Raw genomic sequence first — 8,038 nt, forward strand, 5'->3', positions numbered from 1 at the left:
TCTGCCTTCCTTGTGTGTACTGTTCTTCTGTATTTATCATCAGTTTGCTTTGATTTTCTTAGTTTAACAATGCTGGTTGAGATGAAGCAAGCATAGGAAACTGCTCCTGACTTTACAGCAACGGCACTCAGCGAGCCTGACTTCTCGGGAGCAGCTATGCTTTGTTCCATCTGTTCCAAATACAGAAATGAAGAGTCCAGTACACGGGAGATGTGATGTGATTCATGCTTCATCTAAGTCACCATCAGCCCAAATATAATTTGGTTCATTTTTAATGATCCCACTCGGAATGAAAAAAATTTCAGATCAGCTATTTTTTTTCAGATATTTCAGTATCTTATTTTTTTCTTCCGAGAAACAGGTGAAATGATTGAAGATTTCTCTAACAGGCTGACAGCCAACAGGAAGACCTGGGTGCAACTAATAGATGTTTAATGAGTAACCCAGATTTACAACAACTGCTTGGCTAAAAGTCAAGATTGTAAGGCTGTGTTAAAGCCAGTGACGATGTTAATGTGTCAGTTAACCCATTAATGCTAACTTCAGAGGGTGTGTTGATTTTGCATTAAAGAATAAAAATAAAGTGACTTCCTCTTGGATTAATTTGACTAAGAAAAAGCCCAAATTTGAACTCTCCATCTCTCTCCCCATGGCTCCCATCTGTCTGTTGTCTGTGGCCTACCTGTAAGCTGTCTGTTGTGTGTATCAGTGCTGGTAGCCTAGTTGTAGTAATAAGTAGCCTAGAGCCTTGCTCTATACTTCCTCAGCCTCTGAAGAGCAGTGGGGATTCAGGGTATCTGCTTGTGTTATAAGTATGGAGTAAATCCTCCTTGTGGGATCTTTAAGAGACACTCCAACACTACTATGGAAATTCTGTTTACAGAGGCTTATGAAAATTAATGAATTTATTATGTTCCAGGTTCTAAAGGTAGGATAGGTGGCTTATGCATGGAGCCATGTGATCTAACAACATTCCCAAGTAATATACTCAGCGTAGCAGAAAGCAAGAGGAGGGCCCTCTGAGGAGATGTTTTTATTGGGTGTGGGAAAACTCTACTAATTAAGGCTGAAGTCCACCATGACCGGATAGCCTACCAGATGAATAGCATGGCAAAAATCACTGCTAATTACTGTTCCCAATATAGAGGTTAAATATTTTAGTGACATTTCTCCATTAAAAAATAAATCAGCGAGAGATGTGGGAAAACTCAGTTAATTAAGGTCAATGTCTACCATGACCAGATAGCCTCAGGGTTCAGTGCAATGTGAGAGACTCCCTTCACTGCGGGCATGGGGGGAGGACTTCTCCTTCTATGACCTTGTCTAGGAAATTCTAAGTCCGCACACTCACCTCTGCCTAAGGAATGTTACCTAGCCTTAGTTTGATTACAGGATCAATTTCCTTTCTTTTGACAAAACCTGTTCAGCCAGCACCTGGATTCCTGAAATGTTTCCCCGTGCTCATGAGGCATTCCAGGTACCCTAAGCCCCCAGTCAATGACTTTGTCCATCCTGCATGGTCCTACCCTTAGTCTCTCAAAACTTTTTTTGCTTTGAATCACCTTAAGTAAAGCTGATATGCCCCGCTAAGAGCTGATCACTGTGTGATCATTCACTATAGGTACTCACAGGGCTCCCAAACCCTAACCCCCACCCTCACTCACTGTCTCTGCTTTTATTGCTCTTGTAGATTATAGTGGCCGATGATCCACGAGAGCAGGGAGATCCACAATTGGGCTCATGAGATACTTAAGCAAGTGTTCTGACATGAAACAATTCACTGCTGTGTTTGAATGTGTTCAGGTCACAGTTAAGGGGGAGGGAAGAGCAGAATTTGAAGCAGGGACCAACCTCATCACCCAGTGAGGTGTTCCTAGCATATATGGGGAATGTTGATACAATGGGAAAACAGAAGACTCTTTAAAATTTTCTTTTTTTTTTTCAACAAGAAGTCACAACTTTATTAGTGATAGAAACAGTACAAATTTTAAACCAAGCTGTAGTTCCATTTTTCAAACACCAAAAATGGGGGAAAGAGAAGGGGGAAGGTTGTCCTTGCTGTCAAATAGTTACATTGTTAATTCCATAATAGCATTTACAATGTCGTTACTGTTGTTTTTCAGGGCTCGGACAGCCTTTGCTCTTGAGACGTTTGCTTGTGACATAACTAATTCTATGTCCTTAACTTCCACTCCTGTTTCATCAACCTCCTCCTCTTCACTCTCCTCTTGGACGGTTGGAGTCTGAGTGTTTTCTTGAATGTTTGAAACAGCTTCACCTTGAACTTTGAATTTCTCAGCAGCTGCTAACTGCGCTTGTTGAGACAAAGCTGGGCTCTTGTAGACATCTGGTTTTGTGATGACAAAGAGGATATTTTTAGATTTTCGGATAGTGACTCTGGTAACCCCTGTAACCTGTCGAAGACCCAGTTTGGACATAGCCTTCGTCGCCTTCTTCTCGCTCCGATTCTGCTTGGCTTTACTAACAGGTTCTTCATCAATTTCAGCTGCAGCTGCCAGCTGGGCTTGTTGTGTGGCTGTCTGCGTGGAATCTTGTTCCTCGAGCTCTGGCACTGATTCATCACTGTCAGACTCTGTTCCCGACCCTGTCTCAGCCTGAGGCTGTGGCAACTCCTGCTCTGTAGCAGGGACGGTTTCTGTGGCTTCACCGGGCATTTTGTGCGGAGAACACGGAACCAAGATGGCGGCAGAAAGAGAGCGAGCCCTTTAAAATTTTCTTATATAGTAATAAGTCCTACATGTTGAAACCATGATTTTTTTGCTTGATTTCTCTTTATTCACATCATCAAATACACCACTGTGTTTGGCCAGTCATCTAGATGATAAAATATAGACCAATGAATAGTATGGGTGTGCACCTACTGTGAGAAGTGGTTTTTCTGTGAGATTATTTACCTAGCCAGAGAAATTGGGCAGAAAAACTTAGCAGCAGTGCATATTTAAAAAGGACTACTATAAATACATTAGGGCTGAGAAGGCAAACCCATCTGAGAAAGCATATGCGCTCTGGTGAAGTCACCATGTTCTCTGTGTTGGATAAGGTAGCTGATGATTGGTGTCATATCAAGGTTGGAGTTTGCCCTCTATTCTCTACAGGATGGAGGCTCAACAGTGACAGTAACTCAGGAAGGTGAAGTCCGACCCTCCATCCCTGCCACCATGGTTATTTTGTACACATCCTGGAGGTTGGCATGAGATGGAGGCTGTCAGACACCCACAGGGGACGTCATTTTGTTCAATTACCAAAAGCCTTCTCTACCATAAAAGTTCTTTAGCGAGTGGAATTCATGCGGCACAAATATCTTCAACTATCATTGTCAACAAGTCTATCTAGAAGACTAGAAAAGAAACCTCTCCCCTCTACCTCCTTGTCATCTATCATCCGTCTACGAAACCATTAGGAGCCACCCAGAGAGTACTGCAGAACTTTAATCCTGCCCGTCCTTCTGCACAGAGTGCACACCCAAATGCAATCTAAGTTCTGCCTACTTGAAGAATTTTCTTTCACTCAATACATCAGAACATCAACAGAGGCTTTGATGCTGCAGATGCTCCATCAGTGTCAGTAAACCATGCAACTGTCTTTAAACTAGACCTAAAGTGTGTTTATCCTGTCACCATTAAATTATGAGCCTGTTGCTTTAAACTCAGAGGTCATAGCTAGAATAAGGACCACTCCTTGGAAGAAAAAAGTCATAGACAGGTAAGTCTAGACAGAAAAAGCAAACCTAAGGTGAAAGAGACACACCCACACCCCCTGGTGTTCAGATTCCTTATACAGCAACAATGAAGGACAAACATGGACAGGAGAAGATGGATACATTTTCTCTGTGTCCCTATAGTCCTTAACTGAGTTACAGTCAATCTCCTAAAACCCTTGAAGCATGCATTTATGGCTAGACCACACACCTTCCTAACACCCACCCCAGATTATATAGTTATATCTTCTTGTTGCTCCCTGGGAGACTCAACTGTGAATACTTTCCCATCATCTCACAGAGAGTGAGGCGTCTCTGTAGAAGGGCACATGTGAATATAACATTCCATTCTTCCACATGAAATCTACCTCAGCACCATCAAACTATCTGTCTCCCATCCTCTATCATTGATTTAAAGCTGTCACTGTATGCTATTTAACAGTCATAAATGCACAGGGAACCCTCTATGAAACCAAAGGCCTACAGAGCAAAAAAAAAAAAAAACAGTATCAGGAAATGTAGGAAAACTTGAATTAAGGTTGAAGTCCACAATGGCCAGATAGCCTCTAGACTCAGCACTATATGGGAGATTCTCTTCATTAGTGGGGCTTCTGTGACCTTGTCTGGTGAATTCTAAGCCACACTCACATCTACCTGAAGAATGCCACCTAGCCTCTATTAGATTACAGGATCAATTTCTTTTGTCCAGACAAAACCTGTCCAGCCAGCACTTGAGATTCCGGAAATGCTTTCCCATGCTAGTGAGGCATTCCAGGTACCCTAAATCCCCCAGCCAATGACTTACACGCATCCTGAACGTTCTTACTCTCAGTTCCCCAAAACTTTATAAGCCTCGAATCACCCTAAGTAGAGTTGATCTGGTCCTGGTGTGGTCAATCACCATAGGTACACAGGGGTTTCAAACTGCCCCTTCCTCGATGCCATCTCTGCTTCCACTGCCCTCGTGGATTGTATCAGCTAAAGATCCATGAAAGCAGGGAGACCCACAAGGAAATAGTGTTGGAGTCTGCTGTAGTGTATGCCCCCAAAGCTTCCATGTATCTCCTGGAAGAGTGCAGTTCAGTCCCTTCCCTTTCATTTCTATTTGAAAGCAAGTTGCTAAGGCTCATTCCTAAACTTATGGCTGCTCTCGCATGAAGCTAAGCTTACAGCTCCACAGAAACACTTAGCTTATTATGGAAACCTTAGGTCACCTTGTCATTTGATGTCCAGTGATTCTAGACCTCTACTTAGAGCATCTGTCATACGAAATCCAGATAGCTATAGAGAAAGCATCTAGATATTTGCCCTGTAACTCCACTGTTGGTACTTGCTGAGGCTCCATGTTCCTGTTCCCATGAGTTTCTCAAATACCTTTAGACAAGCTGCTCCACAAGATATGAGTTTCCACTAGGAAGCTTCACTAGTGCAGAGATTTTTCTTGCTGTCTTGCTGGTAAATACTGGTTATTCAGTAGTAGTGTCCTAATCACTGCAGTGTGATTTTCATAGCCCTCAACAAAATCCACTTAGCATCAGGCTAGTCAATGGTATAAAATTGTCCTGGCTAGTTCATATGTCAACCTGACCCAAGTTAGAATCATCTGGGAGAAGAGACTTGGCTGAGAAAATGATACTATAAGATGGGAGAAGAGACTTGGCTGAGAAAATGGCACTATAAGATAAAGTTGTAGGCAGGCAACCCTGCGGGGCATTTTCTTAACTGGTAATTTATGTGAGAGGGCCCACCTGGTGGTTCTTGGTTCTATGAAGAGGTCTTTTTTTTTTTTTTTTACTGTATACAGGTTGACTTTGCTTAAGGGCGGTTAACAGCTCAGCCTTGGATGTGAAGGAGTCAAGGTTTTCATAACTCAGGGATAGGGGTTTCCAAACGGGGGATTTAGTAGGCAAAATATGTTGTGTTACAGGAGTAGAATATAAGCATAAAAAGTTAATCATAATGACCTTCCAAAACATGTTTGAAAGGTAGGCATAACAAGGTAATCACAGAGGGCCAAAATAACCATTTGAAAGAAAGGTAAGGTTGAAAGATGATTATTGTATTTTTTTAAACAAATACATTGTTGCCATTTCCTGGAATAGGAAAAGTTGTCATTAAGGTTACTGGTGGGGCATAATCCAATCCTTGAGAAACAGAGGTTTAGTCATAAATAGGAATGAACCTAGTTTGTCTTTACTATAAGATGACTTTTAAGAGTAAGATGGTAACTACAAAAGTGTTTGTGTGTGTGTGTGTGTGTGTGAAAGAGCGTGGGGGGGGGAGAGGGAGACAGAAGAAGGGGGAAAGAGGGGCATGAGAAAGATATGGGGAGGCTAGAGAAGCTCTTTCAGAGAAAACCCAGAGATTAAACATCTGAACAAAGAAAATATCAGACATTTAGAAGTTGGGGTGGGGGGTCTGGTGGAAAGTTTTGTGTCAGGCGATTTAGTTCCATATGGCATACGTGACAAAAAGCATAGTCAAGCCAGGTACTACAAATCAAGAGCTGTCAAGTCACAGAGCAGACTGCTCCTTAATTTTCTGTCCCAGCAGAGATTCAAGGAGGCATGGCCTGATGTCCTCAAGGGTGGCATCTGGCCTTTAAGACAAGGGACTACTATCTTCATAGTCTAGCAATGGGGACTGCTCCATTACACTTTAATAATCACTGATAATGCCCACATGGCTGCAGTTCCTTGAGGGACCTGGACATCACCTGCCATGTTAAGGCAGGAGGGAGGCTGCAAGAGCATCTGCTAGGCCTTTCCAACCATAACATCTTTATTTACAACCCAGAAAACTAACACGATGGTTCCTTCAACCAAGTTTTTCTGTGCTACACATCCAGTATCCTGAGAAGTAACTACCACAGGCAGCTGATTACTGGACATCTGGAGTTCAACTTAGGCCAAATATGCCATTTATCTCTTCACATCAGGAAGCCTTGCTCTGAACAGTAGGTCATGGGGTCACTTAGTTTCCCTTTATTTAACCTCAATTCTGAGTCAACTTCTAGCAGCCCTTTGAAACTCTTGGTATTTCATTTTCCCTAGTGTCTACTTCCTCTGAAATGTCTTAAGTCATTCAAAGAAAGTCTAGAAAAAAGAATATATGACTGAATGTCTAAGGTTTTACAGCAGTGAACAGACACCATGACTAAGGCAAATTTTAAAGTTGACTAAAGGACAACATTTAATTGGGGCTGGCTTACAGGTTCAGAGGTTAAGTTCTTTATCATCAAGGTGGGAAGCATGGCAGCATGTAGGCAGGCATGGTGCAGGCAGAGCTGAGATTTCTACATCTTCATCTGAGGGCTGCTAGGAGAAGACTGGCTTCCCGGCAGCTAGGACTAGGGTGTTAAAGCCCACACCCAAAGGGACACACCTATTCTAACAAGGCTACACCTCCCAATAGTGCCACTCCCTGGCCCAAACCATCACATTCCACTCACTGGCCCCCATAGATTTATTGAAACATACGAGTCTATGGGGGCCAATACCTACCCATAGCATAATAAAAAATATATTTAGTCCAACTTCCAAAGCCCCCATAGTATAGCAGTCTCTCCAGCCCCACTTAGATGACTCTTACACATTACCAAGTACAGCTGCAGCACAAGGTACAACCTTGGCTATCTCTGGAACACAGCTTCTTTGTGCTCTCAGAAAACACTTCCCAGAAGATTTCACCTCAGTGATGCTGGTCTTTTCTTAATTTCTTAGCTCCATAACCAGCATCAATTGTCCCAGTAGTCTCTTCTACCATTGACTAAAAAGCCAGAGACACATGGCCAAAGCTGCCAAAGCTCTGCTTGCTGGAGCTGGAACATGGTCCCCTTGTTCTATTACATCATCACCAGCTTTCTGTTCTCTAACTCTTGCACACTGCCTAACTTGGCTGTCCTGGAACTTGCTCTGTAGATTGACCTTGAACTCAGAGATCTACATGGCTCTGCCTCCTGGGATTAAAGTATGTACTACCATGCCTGGACCTAAACATGGCTGTGTTAGATCTTGCCCCAAGGTCACCATTCCCTTAACTCAATTTAATATCCTTTAACACAGGATTTAGCTCCATTTCACTTCCTGGCACCCCTTTAATACGTGAACCGTGTATTATATATTTTTCCGTTCTAAGCTTGCTATGCTCATTCAAAACACTCTTCATGAGACTTAACCAGAACAAAGTCTGTGACAGGCGTTTTTGTGACTTCCTTTGTAAATGCAATTAATCTGAGTCTCTTCATCTTAGCCTCATGCACACTCTTCAGACAAGGGCAAAAAGCAGCCACATTCTTTACCAAAATACCACAAAAACAGC

The 8,038-nt window shown here is 42.7% G+C and overlaps 1 pseudogene; it reads right to left on the reverse strand.

Moving 5' to 3' along the window:
• Positions 1-1,926: 1,926 nt before the first annotated feature.
• On the reverse strand, positions 1,927-2,738 carry LOC116094797 (annotated as a pseudogene).
• Between the last annotated feature and the right edge of the window lie 5,300 nt (positions 2,739-8,038).

Source organism: Mastomys coucha, unplaced genomic scaffold (genome assembly GCF_008632895.1).
Source record: "Mastomys coucha isolate ucsf_1 unplaced genomic scaffold, UCSF_Mcou_1 pScaffold17, whole genome shotgun sequence".
NCBI lineage: Eukaryota > Metazoa > Chordata > Mammalia > Rodentia > Muridae > Mastomys > Mastomys coucha.